The sequence below is a fragment of the Gossypium arboreum genome, chromosome 2, assembly GCF_025698485.1.
Source record: "Gossypium arboreum isolate Shixiya-1 chromosome 2, ASM2569848v2, whole genome shotgun sequence".
NCBI lineage: Eukaryota > Viridiplantae > Streptophyta > Magnoliopsida > Malvales > Malvaceae > Gossypium > Gossypium arboreum.
In genome coordinates this window covers 105,970,875-105,993,335 of record NC_069071.1, presented here as the reverse complement: position 1 = coordinate 105,993,335, position 22,461 = coordinate 105,970,875, and the positions used below count along the sequence as shown (strand labels likewise).

At 33.1% G+C, this 22,461-nt stretch overlaps 1 non-coding gene across 1 annotated transcript; it reads left to right on the top strand.

Annotated features, from left to right (window-relative positions):
• Window positions 1–7,655: 7,655 nt before the first annotated feature.
• Window positions 7,656–7,762, top strand: LOC128289963 (small nucleolar RNA R71). The gene has a single exon (XR_008279603.1). It is a non-coding gene; the product is annotated as a small nucleolar RNA R71 (small nucleolar RNA).
• The last annotated feature ends 14,699 nt before the right edge of the window (window positions 7,763–22,461 follow it).

Here is a 22,461-nt window from a genome sequence, read left to right as displayed (position 1 = left end):
TATGTCAATCCTGTAAATTTAGAACTTCAAGATAATACCTCATTTCAGGGAAAAAACCTAACAATTTTAATTTTAAAAAATTCAACTTATCATGTTTGATTCTCTATTGTCCAAAAGTTTAAATAATCAATGCACAATTACCTATGTTTTAATCCAAAACATATCAATAAAAATCATAAATCAATAAAAATTCATTCTAATAGTAATATGAGAAAATTATTTGAGAACAACATATAATTCAAGGACTTTTTGATAATCTTATAAATAACCTCCCCGCACTTAAGATATACATTGCCCTCAATGTACAAAGATAGATAATAACAATATAAGCATAATATCATAAAAGAAGGGGAGAAGCGAAACTGCCTTGAATTTGGATGTATTCCGAGGAATATCGAAAGCGGATTTATAGACATTGGAAATGAAGTGCATGCGTAATTAGGTAAGGTGAAGGTGGGGTAGGATACTCCGGTGGTGGTAGAGGTTGAGTTTCACAATCACAGCGCCAAGCGAAGAGGTTATCATGGTGGTCGGTGTCATGGTGGCTATGGTCGTGGTTGAGCAGAACATGGCAGTCATGGATTATCTTTCCCAAGAGGATTTTTTGTATATTCCTGAGTAGCACCAATCGACTGAACCTTTAGAAACTACGATATTCTTGAGTAGCACCAGTAATGTTTTAGGGCGTTATATCGATGGGGTTGTTATGGTTACTTATAAAGGAACAGTCATATAATTAAGGGGTTCAAAATATACTAATAAAAGTCTTTTAGAAAATGAAAAATAAAAATAAAAATAAAAATAAAAATAAAAGGAAAGGAAAAACAAAGTGAAAATAAAAGGACTCAAAAGTCCTCATCGGCAGCTGGATTATGAAGTGGTGGTGTTGGAGGCGAAATGTGGAAATGCTAGAAAATCTGCTACAGAGTCGTCTCTATACTTTCGAATCACTGAGCAGAGCTGTTGAACTGCTGAGTGCTATATTACTTGAATTGAGTCAGGTGGTCAGAAATTTCTATCAATGAAACAGTCGCATGAACTGGTCTGTGGCTCGGCGGTGGCTAAGAAGGTAGGTTCTCATGAAAGGAAGGAATATCGTCAGTAATATCCTCGGGTTCATCCTAATCGGTGGCTCGTGCTAATCGATATTGAGGAGGATCAAACCCACGACGACGCTTTATCATCCTCACGTGGAGCATACTTGAGATGCCCTATGGGGACATCTGACCGATGAGTGTGAGTGATGAGGATTGCGCCAGTATGTTCAGGAGCCCAAAGTGTCGAGCTAAACGAGTCACGTAAGGGCCGATACAGATGAATCCCTTTTTGTGTCGTTCGGTCTGATGGAAAAAGGCGAGGGCGATGAAGTATGCAAGATTGAAAACATACCCTTGCCTCATGCTCCATAAGAGGTATGCGTCGTGAGTATTAAAGATGTCAGTGCTCTCTCGCTACCCTATTAAAGTGTGAGCAAGTAGTGCGTGAACGTATCATAGGGCTAGGGAGAGAGTTGATGCCTTCGAACGATTGGGATCACAGGCTCCTACTGTAGGTGAGAGACCTTTCCAACAGGATGAGGGTGAATAATGAATCTGACAATGAAGATAGGGAAAATTGTCAGCCTCTATAAATTTGTCGATATAAAGTCCTAAGGCGGCCATAAATCCCAACACTTAGTTGACGCACTAGACTGCCAAGTTGGAACTGAATAGTGCCTGGGTCGTCAAACTCTGCCATGACTATCTGGAGGAGGAATGTTGAGCATAGCTCCAGAGTGAGCTCCAAATAAGTCGGCTCTATGATGTCGAAGAAACGGTCTCATGGAGCGGTAGTGAGAAGGGCCCGAACTGAGTCAGCCAGGTGGACCTGCTCCAATGCAGCCCAGCCGATGCATCGACCCACACCAAGGGGTCTTGTACGAAGAATCTGGAAAAGGTCCTCCTGAGGTCCTGATGGGAACTATAGAAAGGGATGGCATATCTCAGTGGCCGCACTTGAGGATGTCGCTCCTGGACCCTTTCACTTTTTAGAAGCGGTGACTGCGGCTTTAGTTTTTTCGCGTGTATTTGACATAATAATCCTGTAGAAGGGAGCAAGAAAATCAATTTTGACAAATCATCCATAGGCAACAAAGTAGATATCTAGGTGTAACTCCAAATCAGATTGAATAGGATGTGAAGGAAATTAAAATAAATAGAATGCATGTAATTATTAATGACAAAAGGGAAGTATGAAAATAATAACCGAATGAAAAATACTAGTAAGAATAATATACATAATAAGATTTACAGGTAAAACGTAGAAAACTAATATATGAGACACGAAATTTAAAAGACTTCATGGGAATGTCAAAATAAATCCTATATGAGTAAGTAGGAGAATACTAGTGACTAGAACTGTATGAATGAAGAAATTAATATCATCAAAGAATGAAAACTAGATAATAAACGTTAAGAAATAACAATGATCAGAAGCCAAATAGTCGCAAAAAAATAATAAGTAAGAATAAACAAATAATGATAATAGAGAAGAAAAAGAAGAATAATAACTGTAAAAGAAAGTAAGAGAAATAAGAAACAAGTTTAACCAATAGTGATAAGGGCTGTGGCTGTGCAGTGGTAGCAAATGGTTGATACAACAGAATAGGGAGTCGGTTGTTAGAGGTGTATACGGGTGGTGCTAGAGAAGGAGCCTTGGCCAGATGGGTTTGGGGAAAGGGAAAGAAAGGTAGAGGAAGAGGGAAAGGAATGGTAGTTTTAATATGGTGGCTCGTCGGAAAATGGTGGCCAGAGTAGTGGTGTTGACTGCTGCGGCTAGGCGATGTGAATAGTAAAAGGGGTGAAAGGGTGAATAGTGGGGTTTAAATAGGAAGGATTTAGGGCTTGGGTTGAAAATGAGGGGGCCATGGTCGTGTAGACCCCGTGTTGGGCCACACGGCCGTGGACCACGCCCGTGTGCCTCACTCCTAGCCCGTGTTTTGGTGAAATTTAAGTTAATACCGCACACGGCCTTTAGACACACCTGTGGACCCAGGCCGTGTGGCATACATGGCCATATCGCACGGCCGCGTGCTCTTTCGTTCGCTTCTCCCATGCCCGTGTCATACTCTCTATGCTCGTGTTCTGTAGTCAGGATTGCCCACGGCTTTTGGGCACGGCCATGGGATCCGCCCGTGTTTTATGACCGTGTGGGTTACACGACCGTATCGTACGGCCATGGTGATTTAACGCATTCCATGCCTCTGCCAATTTTTGGGAAATTGAAGTGCAGTTTCACCACGGTCTGAGACATGCCTATGTTTCATGACTGTGTGGTTCGCACGACCGTATCGCATGACTGTGGCTAGTTATTATAGCTCGTGTGTCACTTTGACTTGGAAAAATGTGTGTCCTGTTTTAACATGGTCATGGACACCCCCGTATGTACGGCCGTGTGTGTCAAAAATACCTACATTTAAACTATGAAAATGAAAGAAAAATAAACTTATTTAGCGGGGTTAGTGCTCGGGTTGCCTCCATAGGAGCGCTTATTTAAAGTCTAAGCTTGACTTTACCTTGTGGGCATATTTAGGCAGGTTCGCGGAGCCATAGATCCTCTCTATTATCTTTAAAATCCTCACCGTTATAAAGTTTAAGACGATGTTTGTTTACCTTGAAAGTGCCGTAGGTTAGATGACTTACCTCTACTGTGCCATATGGAAAAACGGTGTGGACTTCGAATGGACCTGACCATCGTGATTCTAGCTTCCCAGGAAACAATTTGAGCCTTGAGTTGTATAGCAGGACAAGATCTCCAGCTTCAAATTGCTTGTGTTGCTTTAAACGAGCATCATGGCGACATTTTGTTGCTTCCTTGTATAATCATGATTTCTCATATGCATTAGCTCACCACTCATTTAGTTCGTTCATCTGCATCAACCTTTTCTCACCTGCAAGTTTGAGATCAAAGTTTAGAAACTTTATAGCCCAGAATCCCTTGTGTTCTAGTTCAAACGGTAAATGACAACTTTTCCATAAACGATAAATCACTTGTAAGGAGATGTTCCTATGGGGGTCTTAAAAGCAGTTCTTTAGGCCCATAAAGCATCATTTACTTTCATTGCCCAATCCTTCCTATTTGACTCTATAGTCTTTTCTAGGATACATTTAAGCTCTCGGTTTGCTACTTCGACTTGTCCACTAGTTTTAGGATGGTAAGGGGTAGCTGTTCTATGGTAAACTCCATATTTCTTAAGGGTTTTATCAAATTGAGCATTAAAAAATGAGTACCCCTATCACTGATAATTGCTCTAGTTGTTCCAAATCGAGAGAAGAGTTTTTTAAGGAACCTCACCACCACTCTAGCATCATGTAGGTAAAGCTTGCGCTTCCACCCATTTGGACATATAATCAATGGCTACTAAGATGTATTTTTTCCCAAATGAGCTAGGGAATGGACCCATAAAATCAATACCCCATACATCAAATATTTCACATGAAAGCATATACGTTTGAGGCATTTCATTATGTTTGTAGATATTGCCTGTTCGTTGGCATTTATAACAAGAAACAACATACCTGTTGGCGTCTTTGAATAGTGTGGGCCAATAAAAACCTGATTCAAGCATTTTATGTGCAATCCTAGTCCCATTGTAATGTCCTCCAGTCGGTCCTAAGTGGCAATGTTCCAAGATTTTAATTACTTCTGACTTTGTAACTCATCTTCTAATGACTTGATCTGCACATATACGGAAAAGAAAAGGATCTTCCCAAAAGTAGTTTTTTACATTAGTGAAGATTTGCTTCTTTTACTGATGTGTCAACCCTTTTGGTGTAACGTTAGCAACTAAATAATTCGTAATATTTGCAAACCAAGGTACCTCAGAGTCAGTTATAACTAGGAGTTGCTCTTCAGGAAATGAGTCATTTATCTCATGTTCATCAAGCTCTTTAAGATGTGGATTTTCTAATCTAGACAGATGATCTGCTGCAAGATTTTCTGCTCCCTTCTTATCTTGAATTTCTAAATCGAATTCCTGCAACAATGAAATTCATCTTATTAGTCGAGGTTTTGCATCTGTCTTAGTAAGGAGGTATCGAAAAGCTGAATGGTCAGTGTAAACGACCACTTTAAATAATATTAAATATGGTCTAAATTTATCGAATGCAAAAACCACAGCCAATAATTCTTTCTCAGTCGTCATATAATTTTCTTATGCGGCTGTCAATGTTTTGCTAGCATAATAGATCGGTTGAAAATGTTTGTTTCTTTACTGTCCAAGAATCGCACCTACTGCAAAATCACTCGCATCACATATTAGTTCAAAGGGTAAATTCAAATTAGGTGCAACTACAATCAGAGCATTAATTAATTTATCCTTAAGAGTATTAAATACTTCTAAACATTTCTGATTGAAATCGAAAGGCACATATTTTTCTAGTAAATTCGTTAAAGGCTTAGCTATTTTAGAAAAATCCTTAATAAATCTTCTATAAAATCCAGCATGTCATAAAAAAATTCGAATAGCCTTAACTGAACTAGGGGGAGGTAATTTCTCAATAGTTTCAATTTTTGCTTTGTCAACCTCGATCCCTTTGCTAGAAATTTTGTGGCCTAATACAATCCCTTCATGAACAATGAAGTGACATTTTTCCCAATTCAGTACAAGGTTCGTTTCCTCACATCTCATTAGAACTCTTTTTAAATTTTTAAGGAAAAGATGGAAAGAGTTACTGAGTACTGAAAAGTCATCCATAAATACCTCTATAATATCTTCTACGAGTTCATCAAAAATGGCCAACATGCATCGCTGAAAAGTAGTAGGAGTATTACATAATCCAAAAGGCATTAGTCGATAAGCAAACGTACCGTATGGACATGTAAATGTCGTTTTCTCTTGGTCCTCAGGAGCTATTAGGATTTGGAAGTAACCGGTGAGTCCATCTAGGAAGAAATAATACATATGCCCAGATAATATTTCCAACATCTAATCAATGAATGGTAAGGGAAAATGATCTTTTCTCATGGCATCGTTCAACATCCTAAGTCAATGCAAACTCTCTATCCCGTGACTGTTCGTGTTGGGATCAATTCATTCTTCTCATTTGCCACAACAGTCATGCCTCCTTTCTTAGAGACAACCTGCACAGGACTCACCTAAGAACTATCAGAGATAGGATAAATAACTCTAGCATCTAGAAGTTTAATTACCTCAGCTTTTATGACTTCTTTCATGTTACGATTCAGTTGTATTTGAGCTTGCGCACAAGGTTTATATTGATCTTCCATTAGAATTTTATGTGTGCAAAAAGAAGGACTAATCCCTCTTATGTCAGAAATCTTCCAAGCAATAGCGCTTTTATGCTCCTTCAACACTTGAAGTAACTCGTCCTTTTCGGTTGGCTGTAAATCTGAAGCAATTATCACTAGTAATGTGGAATTATTTCCAAGAAACGCATATTCTAGGTGATTTGGTAATTGCTTCAATTCTAATTTAGGAGGTTCTTCAACAGAGGGTTTTAATGTAAATTCATTGTTTACCTCAATACACTTATAATTCTTCTATTTTAGTAAAGACTCATTAGAATTTAATTTAGCTTTTGTCTTACCTAACACAGAATCATTGTCATTTACCTCCTCTCCTTGTGCAAGACACAATTCCAATGTGTCCTTATGAACGATTTCCTATAAAGAATCTTGAGTTGCATGATCAATAGAATCAATAAAATAGCAGGAGTCATCTTATTCTCTAGAAAATCTCATGGCATCATAAATTTTAAAAATAATCTCTTCGTCACCTACCCTAAGCACAAGTTTACCGTCACCCACATCAATAGCAGCCATAGTAGTCACTAAAAATGGGTGACCTAAAATTAAAGGCACTTCAACATCCTCATCCATGTCAAGCACAACAAAATCAACAAGGAATATGAATTTATCAACTTTTACGAGTACATCTTCAATAATACTCCTAGGATATTTAACAGATCTATCAGCTAGTTGAATACTCATCCTAGTAGGTTTTGGTTCCCCAAGGCCAAGTTGCTTGGACATTTTGTAAGGTATCAAATTAATGCTAGCACCTAAATTAGCTAGTGCCTTCTCAACATTTAGACTACAAATTAAGCAGTGAAAAGTAAAACTTCCTGAATCTTTCAGTTTGGTTGGCAGTTTATTTTGGAGTATGGCTGAGCACTCCTCGTTGAGTTCTACTGTAAACAACTCTTCAAACTTCTTTTTATTTGTTAGAAGCTCCTTCAAAAATTTTGCATATGTAGGCATCTACGAGATTATTACCCATATAATTTATTTACTTGTTCTCCATGCTGGGGCCGAAGGGTAAATATTCTGAATTGCCCATTCCACCTCCACTCGTGTCACACTGCATCACCGGATGTACCTGCGTAGAAACACATAGACCGTCAATCTTTTTATTCAAGAGTTCTACCTGGTTTGATAACATGGTGACTGCATCTAGGTTGAAAACACCTACTGATTTCGTTGGCTTTGTTCTTATGACTTGCCACTGATAGTTATTCAGTGGCATCTCCTCTATAAACTCATAAGCCTCCTCAGGTTTTTTGTTATTTATGGTTCCATCGGCAGCTACATCGACCATTTGCCTAGTTGAGGGGTTCACACTATTGTAGAAGGTCTGAACCTGTAACCATAAAGGTAAACCATAGTGAGGGCACATTCTCAATAAATCCTTATATCTCTTCTATGCACCATAAAGTGTTTCTAAATCCACCTGCACAAAAGAGGAGATATCATTCCTCAATTTAGCTGTTTTGGCAGGCAGAAAATATTTAAACAAAAATTTTTCAGTCATTTTTTCCAAATAGTGATTGACCCTTGTGGTAACAAGTTCAACCACTGTTTAGACTTATTCCATAATGAAAAGGGAAACAACTGAAGGTGAATGGCATCGTCAGAAACACCATTGATCTTAAACGTGTCATAAAATTCCAGAAAATTTGCTAAATGAATGTTTGGATCCTCGTCCTGCAAACCATCAAACTGAACAAACTGTTGTATCATTTGAATCGTGTTAGGTTTCAGTTCAAAATTATTTGCGGAAATAGTAGGTCTAACAATACTCGATTCAGTTCCTATTAAAGTAAGCTTAGCATAATCATACATAGTATGAGGGGTAGGATTCTGATTTACTGGATTTGCAATGACTATAGGAGGTAGCGGATTATTCCGATTGTCCGTCATCTTTTTGGGTATATTGGTCACATCCTCTTGCTCTTCCTCTATATACTGTAGGCTTCGCCTTATTTCTCTTCAATTTTTGCGAGCTGTGCTTTCTATCTCACTGTTTAATAGCAAAGGTCCTGACAGGTTCCTTCTAGTCATATACTACAGATTCCAACCATAAGCAAATAACAGGGAGATTAGAAGAGAAGTAAAAATTAAATTAAAACAAAAAGTAATTTGAAATAAAAATAAAAAAATGGCTAAAGTAATAAAATTCAAGTGTTCCTAATATCTTAGTCCCCGGCAACGGCGCCAAAAACTTGATGGTCGCTAAACTGACTAAAAAATCGAATAAGGCAAGCGCACCTATCGAACAGTAGTATAGTTATGGTGAGACTGGAAATATCGTATCTATAAGGACTAAAAGTACTAGTAATTACTATCTTTTTATTATCTAGCCTAAGAATTAAAGAGATTTTTAAACTAAGATTAACTATCTAATTAACTAAGAACACGACAAAGATAAAAGTTGAAAAATACTTTTGGAAAACCGTTGGAGAAGACAATACCCAAGGAAGAATCCACCTAGACTTCACTTATTACTTCTAAATTAGACGATTTATTCACTTGATTTAATCCGTAAAAATCCTTAGCTTATGTTAATATCTATCTAGAGACTAAAAACAACTGACTCTAGGTTGATTAATTGAAATCTCTTTCTAATTAAACCCCCTTTTGTCACATTAACTCGATCTATAGATGCCCTTATTAGATTTGACTCTAATCCGGTAGATTTATGTCGTCCTATCTCTAGGATTGCAATCAACTCCACTTAATTATGGAAGATCTTCTCTTAAACAGGGACTTTTGCTCCACTGAATAAGTACATCAAAACTTGAATTAATATCTTGAAATATTAAAGCAATGATTAAAACTCATAATTAAGAATAAGAACAAGCATTTATCATATAATTCAAAAGATAATAAGATTCATCTTAGGTTTCATCTTCCCTAGGTATTTAGTGAATTTAGTTCATAACGATGGGGGAAAACATCTCAAAATTGGGAAAACAACAAAACATAAAGAAACCCAAAAACTTCGGTAGAAATTGAATGGAGATCTTCAGTCTTGAGGTAAATCCTACTTTCGAGCTGATTCCAATGGCTGTCTTCGAGTATTTTCTACCTTTTACTCTCCGTCTCCCCTTTGATCCTTTTCTCGTGTGTTTAAATAGACTTTGGAATGCCCAAAATAGCCCAAAATTATCTTTTTTCGAGTAGAATTAAAATAGGTCTCGACAGGGACACGGCCGTGTGGCACGCCCGTATGATGGTGCTCAAGCTGTGTGTAATTCTAACATGGTTTTAAGTGGACACGGCCATGACACACGGGCATGTGGCCTACCTGTTTGTCTTACGCGGGCGTGTGGACTACCCGTGTGTCTTACACAGGCGTGTGAAGCACTGAAAGAAACCTATTTTGTCTGTTTTTGGCCTTTTTCTTGCACTTTTCGCTTTCCTAAGCTCATCTGGATATAAAACATGAAATTAAAGGATTAGGAGCATCAAATCCACTAAATCTTATGATAATCATCCAAAAATATGCCAAGCATTGGATTAAAATATGTTACTTTTGAGGTTTATCACCCACTCATGGAATTAATGATTTGATCAAGCAATCAAGACTTTTGGATTTGAGCAAAATGTACATGAACCTTGTGTTTATAAACGTTTAGGGGATGGAGAGGTGGTCTTTCTCAATCTATATGTCAATGATATTCTACTTATTGGGAATGATGTTGGGATATTTTCATCGCTTAAACTGTGGTTAATCCAACAGTTTAGCATCAAGGACTAGAGAGAAGCTAATTTTGTTCTAGGTATTCGAATATTAAAGGATTGAAAGAACAAAGTGATAGCATTGTCTTAGGCTTCATACATAGACAAGGTATTGGGGTGTTATGTAATGACCGATTTGAAGGTGGGAAATCAACCCTCTGTATCGAGATTTCATCTCTATTTAGAGGACTATCCTAAGACAACGGTAGAAAGAGAGAACATTAGAAAAGTTCCTTATGCTTCAGTAGTAGGAAGTCTCATGTATCCAATGTTCTCCCCTAAATTTGTAACTATAAAAAATAAATGTTTTGATTCAATTATCTGACTTGTACATATTTATTTGAAATATGAAATTATTGGAAAAGTGTAACGTATCAATCAGTACTAAGCAACATTACATTTTCTTAGTTTTTGCACTGTTAATTCCAAATAAATAAAAACCACAAAGGTTGATGCTAAATTTGGCAATTTTTCCCACATTTGGCCCTTAACTTTCTTTTCTAGTTTGTCCTAATATTTCCCTGAGAAGTTTAAAATTTAGGCTCCGACGTGGGAACAATTCCAGGCTCCAAATAGCAATTTAACATTGTTTAATTCAAACAAAAAACAATACAAAATTAACCTAGCATAGTGAATCGGAATAACTAAAACTGTTAAAAAGTGAGATCTTAGTTACTTAGAAAGTCTTAATATTTTCTTCTTTTATTAACCTTACCTATTGCAAAATACCTCTTATTTTCAATCACTATTTCTAAACCCTAATACCTCTCTCTCTCTTGTTGTTTTTTTGTTTTACATACGGTGAGGAAATACTCAAGTTGCCAAAAGATTAAGATTGTGAAAATAAAAGACGATAGTAATCTTACACTAATATTTTTAAAACATCGGTATGGTCTTTTCAAAAAGTCAAGTGAATTGTCCCATCTTTGTGTAGTTCATATATCCATTGTAGCCTTCTCACTTGCCAATAATGTAATTTGTTTTAGCCACCCTCATGTTGGATACATTAAAAAACATTACCTTAGTGACAATACACACGGTATTTTTGCCACTTGAAAGCTCAATTAGGTAACCATAATGCTATTGCCCTTCGGCTCAACTAACGACTCAACTCAATTAGTCAAGAAATTTGTTTCATACTATTTTTCTCTTGTATTTATAAATTTATAGTAAATAGGAGAAAATGGGGAAGATTAAAATGAGCAAGAGAAAAATGGAGCTTAAAATTTTTTTAAGTAATTGTTCACTACCAACAATTCTTTCCCTTTAAAAATTTGCTAAAGATTTTTTTCAAAAGGGAAAGGTTATAACAATTATGCAAACATTCTCTACAAAAGATTAATTATGATGTCACGAAAGACACATTTATGCATCAATAATAGTTATTTTACATATAATTTTTATCTTTAGATAGGATGTTGTAGTCTCAAGATAAGGTTTTTTTTTTTTGCATATTTTAATATCTATAAAAAATTACTAATTGCAATGAATATTTCAAAAATTAAATTAATTTTTTAGCGATATTGTAAAACCCCCATACCTGATGTAGACGTTATGATCAAATTTGAGGAATTCATTAACTTATTTCAAAACCCAAAAATTTAAATAGAATTTGTGTAGAAAACTATGTTAACTTCGATAATTCATCTTCCAGTTTATAAGGAAAATTCCTGTTAAAACCATTCATTTTTTATGGAAAAAAATTATTTGAACGTCTCATTTTATAATGGAATTTTCTAAGTTGCATTATTTTGAAAACTATGACTTGATTTATTAAACAAATAATTTTGCAGCTAGAAATATAATAATTACTAAACCCCATAAAGCAATTTAAAAACAAAAAATAGAGTCCAAAAACAAAACACAGTCCAAAAGTCTTAAACAGTCTAAACTTAACAAAAAGTCCTTAGTTTAACCATTTTAAACCAGAATATTCCGAGTTTACACGCGCCGTCCACTCCTAGGTTTGTTGATTACTTGGGAAGTGAAAAACAAAAGGATGAGCTTACGAGCTTAGTGTATAACTCAACCTAACAAACAAATCAATTACATACAAAATACAGAAATATATATAGTTGTAGTTCAGATACATAATTAGAAGCACTTTTGTATATAAAAACAGATGCAATTTTAAATACATATTCAGATTCAGAAAAAAATAAAGATCCTACCCCCATTCACTACACACCATCTTCTTTCATGCCTACACACCAAATAGGGTAACGAGTACCCATCCAACCCCACACACCTAGAAGTGAGCGTATGTTACTTTTCAAAATAATGCAGTGAAATTGCCATATCAGATACGTGTGATCAAGCCACCAAAACATATATATGTGGTTTAAACCACTATAGAAGGCAGATCAATAAACTACCAACACTTCCTTCATCAAATCACTTTCCTACCCCAATGCTCATGCAAATACAGACAGATAATAAATGCATATATGTCATGCATGCCTTTCACATCAAACATGCTATCAGAATTACCAGATTTCAGAATTTACGAATTTCGCATGTTAGACATGCTAATAATTAAAACACATACAACAATCATATCACATAGAAAATCAGTATAGCAAATTTCATGTTTTATAGTCATTTTTATATAGAACGGACCCTACACTATGGCTGGATACGAATCATAAATAATTACGACCTTATGTAAAAAGTTTCAAAAATTTGGCTCACATGGCCCAATTAGCCCAGCTTATGCGGTCCACATAGCCTAACACATGCTCGTTTGGCCTAAACAGCCTAACTGGCCCAGCCTATATGCCCCACACGATCTGTCACACAGTTGTATGGTGTCGATAGTACACTTTTTAGCATTACGTCATTCTCTGTTTTTTTGGGTTTTTCCTTACACACCTGATCGTTTTTATGCGAATCCAACAACGCGAATTCCACTACCTAAAATCGACACTTAAAACGTGAGATTTAATGAAACTAAGATTCCAAGTCCTTAACCCGGTCAAAAACACTATCAACACAATCCTACACCAAGATTTGATCTTAAACATCAAATCGAGCACTAACCCTCGAGAAACAACAGCCTACCAATAGATTCTAAATTGTCAGGGTATTAGACGTTTCGCGAACTTCACCTAGAAAACCAATACGATTAATAACAAGGTTGTAGCACGATAAAACATGATTTGTGAGCGAAGACCTAACTAAACCTTAACAACTAAAAAACTACAGTACTTACACCAATTGTTAGGTGATTATATGTGTAACAGGATATATGCTTAAAAGTGAATATGTTTACCATATAAAAGAACTAATAATAATGCACGAGTAAGTATATTATGACATTAAATTTTGACCCGTTAAGGTTATGCTATATGGTTGTTTCCCTTATTGGTTGATGAACATTTTGCATGGTAGTTGTTCTAGGCATTCACTGAGCTTGTTAAGTTCACCCACCCCTTTCTTTAACCATTGTAGATTAATTGTGCGTCAGTGTAAGTGATATGGTTTCGGAAGGTGATCCAAGCAGGACTTTTGCATTACTTTGTAGGTGTTATATATTTATTTATGTTTTGGGGAAAAATGCAATGTGGTAGACTTGTTTAGAGCCATGTTAACTTCTAGACATTTTGTTGGTTTTTGGTTCAGTTTATCAGGATTACATGTTATTATTATACTCGAGTTCATGAACATGAGGACGGATTAACGTTACCTGTTTGAACACAAATTTTCAATCTTGAACTATTAATTGGGTCGTTGAATTATTATTTGTTGAAGTAATTGATGTATAATGTTTAGAAACTAGTATGGATTAATTGCATATGTACGCTGCATTTTTTAGGTCTGGAGCAGAGGTATTGATAATCGGGTTTTAAAATTGATACATCTATGTTTTGAAATATGTAGGAAGTCAGAATAGAGATTTGGTATTGATACACTTTCTCGAGTATTGATACTCGGGGTAAATTTATTGATACTTTACGACAGGTACTAATAATTTTTGAGACTTCGATTTTTAATCGAGAAATAGAATGCAAATTTGGTATCGTTTTACCAGGTGGTATTGATACCACTTAAAGAAAATATTGATACATTAATGTCAGTATCGATACCTACGGATCTAGTTTGAGAATTTTACTGAATGGACCTTATGCATGTTTTAATATGTTCATAAGACTATTTAATGTAAGTTTAGCACGTGATAATGATAACTAGCTAGTATAATTGACTTAAGACCGATGCGAATAGCAAACTAATGAATATTTTGCTGGACTGAGCTTTTACTTTTTGGTTATGACATGAGACGGTGGTGTGGAATCTTGATATTCGGGTTTGGCGACCAGGCTGGGTGTAGGGTGTTACATAACCTAACATAGTGAATTTGGATAACTCAATTTGTTAAAAAGCTAATTCCCTTTTTCAAAAAAAAAAAAATTCAAACTGAGCTTTATTCATCACACTAAACAAGTCAACCACAATCCAATTAACAAAACAAAACCATACAAGGCCCTACCATAACACGATCCAAGCTAATTCTTAGCAACCCATAAAATCTAATATTTTCTCCTCTTAATAATCTTGCCGATTCCAAGATACCTCTCTCTCTCACTCCTCTTTCTCTCTCTTATTGTTTGTTAGTTTTAGAGGTGGTGAGGAAAAGCTTAGGATGCCAATAGATTAAAATAGTAAAAATAAAAGATGATTGTCATAATGTTGCCTACATAAGAGTACAGGGGCTTAGTAAGCAAAGCTAGACACGGAGGGCCTAAATTAACGTAAAGTTGCCACTAACCAATTAGGGCTAGGTTGGTTAGCCACCTATCGTCTAAAAGTCTAAAATTAATATTACGAAAAATCCAAAAAGTCTAGACACGATCTCATCACCAGATTTCGAGTTTGGGTGTACGATTATGTGTGGGGAAGGTTATAACACCCTTACAACGCCTATCCGGGGATAGTCCTACGGGGTCTTGGGAACTAGGTTTTTTTTAGTTAAGCATATTAATGTCTTAACCTAGGCTAAAATCCTATAGAAATCTTAAATAAAATATCAAAAGAAAATGCCTCCGGTTTACTTGTTACTCAATTAAGATGTGCTCATCAAACTTATCTAATTTGAAACTTAAATTAGAGATTTTACTTTTAACGGGAACCCTAAAGGATACCTAAATAATTCTAGTAAAATACCTTCAATTCCTAAAATTAATTCTATCTTAGAATTCTAAAAAAAAAAACCTAGAAATTATCAATGAATTAAGAGAAATATTAAAATCCATCTACAACTTATTCAATCTATTATATATTTTTAAAAGATTTAATTAATAACGTTGAACCTATCAAAATCTTATGAAAGTATCCTATGTCGGATTTAGGATTTATCTTACTTTAAAATTCTTGATTTAAGGTTTAAATTCCTAAATCCTAAAATAATATATCTTAAATAACATTTATTAGTTTTCTTAAAAGTTTCTAAAATAAAATACTTAGAAAGACCTACTCATGATTTACAATTCACCTACAAAAATCATTAATTTTAATCTTGAACAAAGTTATAAAGAATATTTACACATTAATTTAATATTCTAAAGAGGAATCCTATACAATATTTAAAATTAGTTTAAAACCTAAAAAATCCTACATATTATTTATAATTTTCTAGGAGAAATGGTAGATAAGATCTTAAAGACTAACCTAAATTCACATGTAAAAAACATTATGGTTTCATTAAAATGTAACACCTACTTAACTAACTTCATGTCAACATTTATAGGATGAAAAATGACCTAAAGTTCTCTCTTTTAAAAGCGAATAGTAACAAAATAGGAAAATTAATTAAATTGGCTAAAATTAATGAAAAGTTAAAACTCTTTCAAAAAGGGTAATAATAAAAGAAAACTTAAATAAATGAAATAAATAAGACCTTGACATGATGATGATAATAATAACAATAATACACCTTATTAGCAATACAATAAAAGAATCAAAGTAACATAAATAAATAATATTAAAATGTAAGTAAGGAGAATGTGTAAAAAACATAAATATAAATAGACATGAAAATAAATAAAGATGAAATAAGAATAAGTAAAAATTATACAAGTGTGAATAAATATAAAACATTAAAATAAAGTGCATAATTGACATTAAATATATAAGGTATAAATGCAAATGAAAGAGAAGATATAAGTGTAAATAATTTATTAAAGATGGAAATAAAATGATATAATTTGATTTTAGGACTAAAAGATAAAAAATGTAGAAGATAGGGAACTGATGTAACAATTAATTTGCTTTTAATTTTGAAATTTCGGATTAAATCAAAGGTTTGAATAAACAAAAGGGTTACCAGTGTAAATAGGACAGAGAGTGAGGGTGGCACTGCAAAAAATAGGATATTTTTTTGTAAAATTAAAATGTAAGGGGATGAGAATAAATTATCCATTTTGACACCTATAAGTAGGAGAAATCTATTCATTCTTTCATTTTAACCTTATTAAAAAAAAAAAACTCTTCCTCCTCTTCATCCTTCTATATTGGCTGTGGCTCGAGTCCAATGGCTCTCCGGCTTCCGGCAGTGGAGCCGTTGCATACGGTGGCCAGATTTTTTTTTTTTTACAAAATCAAAGTTTTCTTTAAAAATATCACTTCTTAAAAATCAAAGCTTTATTTTAAAATAGTTGAAAAAGATCAAAACTTTGTTTTAAAATTTTAAAATTTTCCTTTAAAAGGACTAATTTTTCTTTTTAAAAACCTAAACTTTCCCTTTTTTTCTTTAAAAATCACTACTTTTCTTAAAGATCAAAGGTTTTATTTTGAAATATTTGAAAAGAAATCAAAACTTTATTTTAAAATTTTAAACTTGTTATAAAATAATGAGAGATGAAGAGAATAAAGAATAAAGAAAATATGAAAATAATAGAGAATGTACTTTATTGCTCAAAAGGGTGGTTACAATGCTTCATCAGAGTCTTTATTTATGGGCATAAGAAATATAAAAGAAGTAGAGATCTAATTCTCATAACTATTAGAATTTAAAGTACATTAAAACTTTATCTTGATTATGATGGATATCAACTTAATAAGATATTCATAGCACTCCCCCTTAGATATTCATTGATAGATAATGTGCCTCGTTAAAACCTTATTAGGAAAAGTCCTGTCAGATAAAAACCTAATGAAGGAAAAAGAGTACACAATCTATAATATGCATAATATGCTGCCTTATTAAAAACCTTACTAGGAAAACCTAATGGGACAAAATCTCGATTAAGGGAAAATGAGTGCAATGCGTATTTACTCCCCTCATGAAAACATCACATACTTTCTCACATTCTACGTATTCAATCTTGAATACTAGTTTTTCAAATGACTATTTGAATGTATTTGCTAAGCATTTATATTATCATTCTTTTAAAAGTCATGAGTGAGGAAATTTTGGGGAAATATATTTTGATCTCTTCAGGAGATTCAATAATAATCATAACAAACTTTAATCATGATTCTTTTAAAAAAACACAAATAAGTATTGAATCATTTTATAATCCTCATTCAACTATTATTCACTAAATCAAATTTACCACATATATTCAAATTATTTCAATTCATATAAATGAATAATTTCTCGAGAATTTCAATATGCTTCTAGCATCCTAAATCCTTCAAGGATTGTAATATAAGCTTTACTATATAGTGATTCATAAAAGGTTGTAACAATAACCATTAAACGCAAGTTAAATATTTTACGAATTGTCAATTTACTAATATATCTAAAGGTTATTGCGTCCACCACAAAAGAATATTATAACTTTTCATAATCAATGCTAGGACTCAGTGAAAAACTTCATATTTTTATTCTGCTTTTGCAAAACTACTTCAATTGCACCCTCACCGGCTTTATACCTTTAGATATTTGGACTACTGGTCTAAAAACTCCACAAATTTAATTGTACTTGAGTTGCATCTTTCTATTTTGATCAATTTATTCCATATCTATATTTCTCAATAGATTTATTCAAGATCCTCCTTTTATTTCATTATTTCAATAATAACATTGCATGCAAAATCATTGTCGACCATTTTTATTATTTAGTTTCACATTTTCTTGAATTGACATAACTTATCGAGATCTCTTATTTTTATTATTTTAAAATTTAGTTTCAGGTAATTGAATCTCTTCTGGAGCACCCGCTTCCACTATATGACCATCTAGAATAATTTTCATCTTTAGAACCGATCAATCTATTATTTATTCTAACTGGTTGTCCTACTGGGACTTTGATTCAAATTAAAGTATTAGATGGTATATAACACTTGGTTATTCTCATTAAGGTTGTAAATACATCTAACAGCTAACTTGTAACGAGTTATCCTTACAAGTTATTCTCATTCTAGTTCAATTACTCTCCCTCTAACTCATTACAAGTTATTGTTTCTCTCCCTCTAATGTTGGGAAAACTGAAAACTCATGTTACAATTAAATCTCGAATTAATTGTTCAAAAATATTATAAGGAGACTCATATAAATATACATTCCTAATCTCTTATTATGACCTGTGCGTTGTGGTGGAGCAGTTGGAACATATACCACACATCTAAAAATTGTAAGATGGGAAATATTTGGCTCTTGACCAAAAATCAATTGTAATAGGGAGTATTTATAATTTATTGGCTTGATGCGTACAACATGTAAATCAATACAAGCATGAATGTCATGCTGAAATAGAAAGTTTTGTTCTTATAAGTAATGGTTTAGCTATTAGTTGGAGGCATTTGATACACAATTCAGCTAAATCATTTTGTGTGTGGACATGAGTTATAGGATGTTCAACTTTTATCCCAATTGACATGCAATAATCATTGAAAACTTGGAATGTAAACTCACCAACATTAGCAAGATGAATTGTTTTAACTGCATAATCTGAAATTAATCATTTAAACAAGAAATCTCGCAAACGACAGGTTGCGAGTTGATAACACATATGTGATTATTTTGTAGATGCATCTACCAAAATCATATAATATCAAAACTATCCACATGGTGGATGAATGGGCCCATATTTGTTTCAGAAATGCAAGACATTAAGTCTAAACTTTAACTAGTGAGTTTCTAATAATCAATTTTCATTGAGAACAAGCAACATATGAGAATTCTTTTAAATTAAAGAATCTTCTGGTTCTTTAATGTATGTCCATAAGATATCTCAATTAATTTTCGCACCATATACGATCTAGGATAGTCTAACTGGTCACCCCAAGCAGTAAACGCGTTTGTATTAGTAAACTTCTAGTTTACTTTAACATGTGTTTTAATTGTACTAAATTGTAACAAATTGATAATTTTATTATTATTATTCCTTTTAATTTGTATCCACATATAAGAACTATTGTGACATTTACTACTAAAAATGTCTAAATTAATGTGAAGTCTAAAATGCCACCAAGCCAATAAATATAATTTCCAAATAATTATATGCAATATTTGCTTCATGGAATATGCCAAAATCTTCAAATATCTAAAAAAATTTGCAACTTCAGGTGCATCCAACCATAACGAGCTTTAGATAGAATTATCATATTTCATTGCTTATAAAGAGATCTTTCACAGTCAAATATTTTGCTTTCAACCCCTTAATGGGGATGATAATAAAAGAAGATCACAAAGATAATCACAATCAATTCAATTTAATAACAAGAGTAATAAATAACTCAATCCTCACTTTTTCATCCTTTCAAAATAGATATTTATAGCAATAGTGATTCATATGAAATATAATATTTTCCTCATTCAAAATCTCAATATAAGATCCTTTATAAATATATTTTAAAACCAATGGATTAATCATCACAAGATATTAATATATTAGCTCTTCTAGAGCTTTCGACTAATTTTGTACTATCAAATATTGAAATAATATTTATTTGTTTTAGTACCAATAAGATAAATATTTTCTATCTATAATGATAGAATTTATTACTACATTCTCATATCATTCCTCAAAGAATATTAACAAAAGCAGAATATCATATGTGACCAATAATATTTCATATCACATTGATAACATAAGTTATCTTTACCCTTTGAAGAGTTATCTTGATAACTCTTATTGTTCTATTATTTATTACTATGTTCCCACTTTTAGTGGTCCATTAGTATATCTTTTATTTTCTTCATGTTTACATTCACTTTGGGGAATGCAACAAATCTAGTATGACGAACTTATAAACATCCCAATAGATTCTTTATTTCATAATCACCATCGCAAACATGCATGGATTTTAAATCATAATCTATCTATTAATGTTGTCATGATTAGTCTCCAATTATAATAAACATGATATAATAAATAAAATATAGTAAAATATACTTGAAGATCTTTAACACCATCGTCATCACCATGATTCATTATGAGATTGAATCTTTCAACATCGTTACCATGGATGAGAAGTAGTGATTATAAACATCTTCTCGATTTCATATAGATAATGGTATAAAATCTTTCACCATCCTTAAGAACAAAAAGTAAAATAAGTTATTAAAAATAATGATAACGTATAATGAAAGAAGAATGAAAAATAATAATCAAATATGAAATAGTAAGTAAAAGAAACTTCCTGTAAAAACTTTGCATCTTGTCATCAAGGATATTGAAAATCATGAAAGATAAATTTGATCGTTGATAAAAGGAACTATCACTTTAAGCAAAATCGTGCTGATAGCGTGTTATAAAATAATGAGAGATGAAGAAAATAAAGAACAAAGAAAATATGAAAGCAATAGAGAATGTACTTTATTGATCAAAAAGGGTGGTTACAATGCTTCATCAGAGTCTCTATTTATAGGCATAAGAAGTATAAAATAAGTAGAGATCTAATTCTAATAACTATTAGAATTTAAAGTACATTAAAACTTTATCTTGATCATGATGGACATCCACTTAGTAAGATATTCATAACAAAACTTTCCTTTAAAATGACTAAAAATATTTTTTTATTTTTAAAAATCTAAAATTTTTCTTTTTTTAAAAAAACCAAAACTTTTCCCAAGATCAAGATATTAAAAAAAAAACCTTTATTTTAGAAAGGAGAAAGGAAAAAAATGGAATTTTTGGGGCTCCTAGGGGCGGAGGACAGACGGTCCGGTGACGTCCCCTTCATCGAAGCCCAAAACCTAATCCCTCATGACATGTCTATGGAAAAAATAAAAGAAAAAGAAATAGCATGCTGCTTGTTGTTTTTTCAAAAAAAAAATTGAAAAGCCTCTCTTTTTTTCTTTCATTTCATTTCATTTCATGTATATATATTGTTTTCCAGTCTTGTTTATTTGTAACAAAAGATAATAATAATATTTAATAGTAGTAGTAATGATAATAATAATAATTTGGGCCCTTGATACGCCTAAAAATGAATGAAAAGAAAAGAAAAACAAATGTCTCCAATTTACCAAAATCGGGTGGGCTTCGAGCAGGCCCAAGAGAAAACAAAAATTTAAAGAGAACAAATGAGCCTCCAATTGGACTTAGGCGAAAAAGGGTGTCCATAATGATAGAAACCTCATATTAATCTTTTCATAATGTCGGTGCAGTCTTTTCAAAAAGGCTAGTGAATTATCTACTCTTTGTGTTGGTGATATAACCATTGTAGTCTTCTCACTTGCCAAAAATGTATTCTCTTTTGGCCACCTTGATGTAGAAGACATTAAAAATCATTACCATATTGACAATACACATGATATTTTTTCCACTTGGAAACTCAATTTGGCTCTCTGTGATGTTATTTTCCTACAGCTCAACATGCAACTTACTAAGGTTTGGTAGCCATTTTATTTTTATTTTTATTTTATTTTAGAATAAACAATATTATATTAGTACTATGTCACATTTGTTTCAGATGACTCGCCAAATAGAATTCTCAAAAAGGAATGGTGAAAGCTTGACAAAAAGAAAAATGGAAGTCAAGAGCAAACTAGTAAGAGCCCCTCGTTGAAGGAGGCTATCTTAGCCTCCTACAACTCAAGAAACAAAGATCTACCAAGGGAGAGTTGTAAAAGAACGTTGAAAAGGAAGTTGAGTAGCATATAATTTAGAATACAAGTCCCCAATTCAAAACTGAAAGTATTTAATATGTTCTACACTATGAAAGGTTAATTTTGAGCACTCGGAGGCTTCATTTATGCATAAATTTGTATTATATATATATGCTTTACATTAGAATTTCATTTAATCCATTCAAGTAATTTCTTTCATGCTTTTTTCTTTTTGTATTTAAAACTTCATAATAAGAAAGGTAAAAGGAAAAAAATTAATTGGGCAAGATAAAATGGTGTTGCCAATATTCGTAAGTAATTGTTCTCTATTAACAATTATTTTCCTTTCAAATTTAAGTGTGATTTCTTTTAAAAAGGGAAAGTTTTTTTATTATGTAAACATTCTATTCAAAATATTAATTATGACTTCTCGGAAGATGCATTTA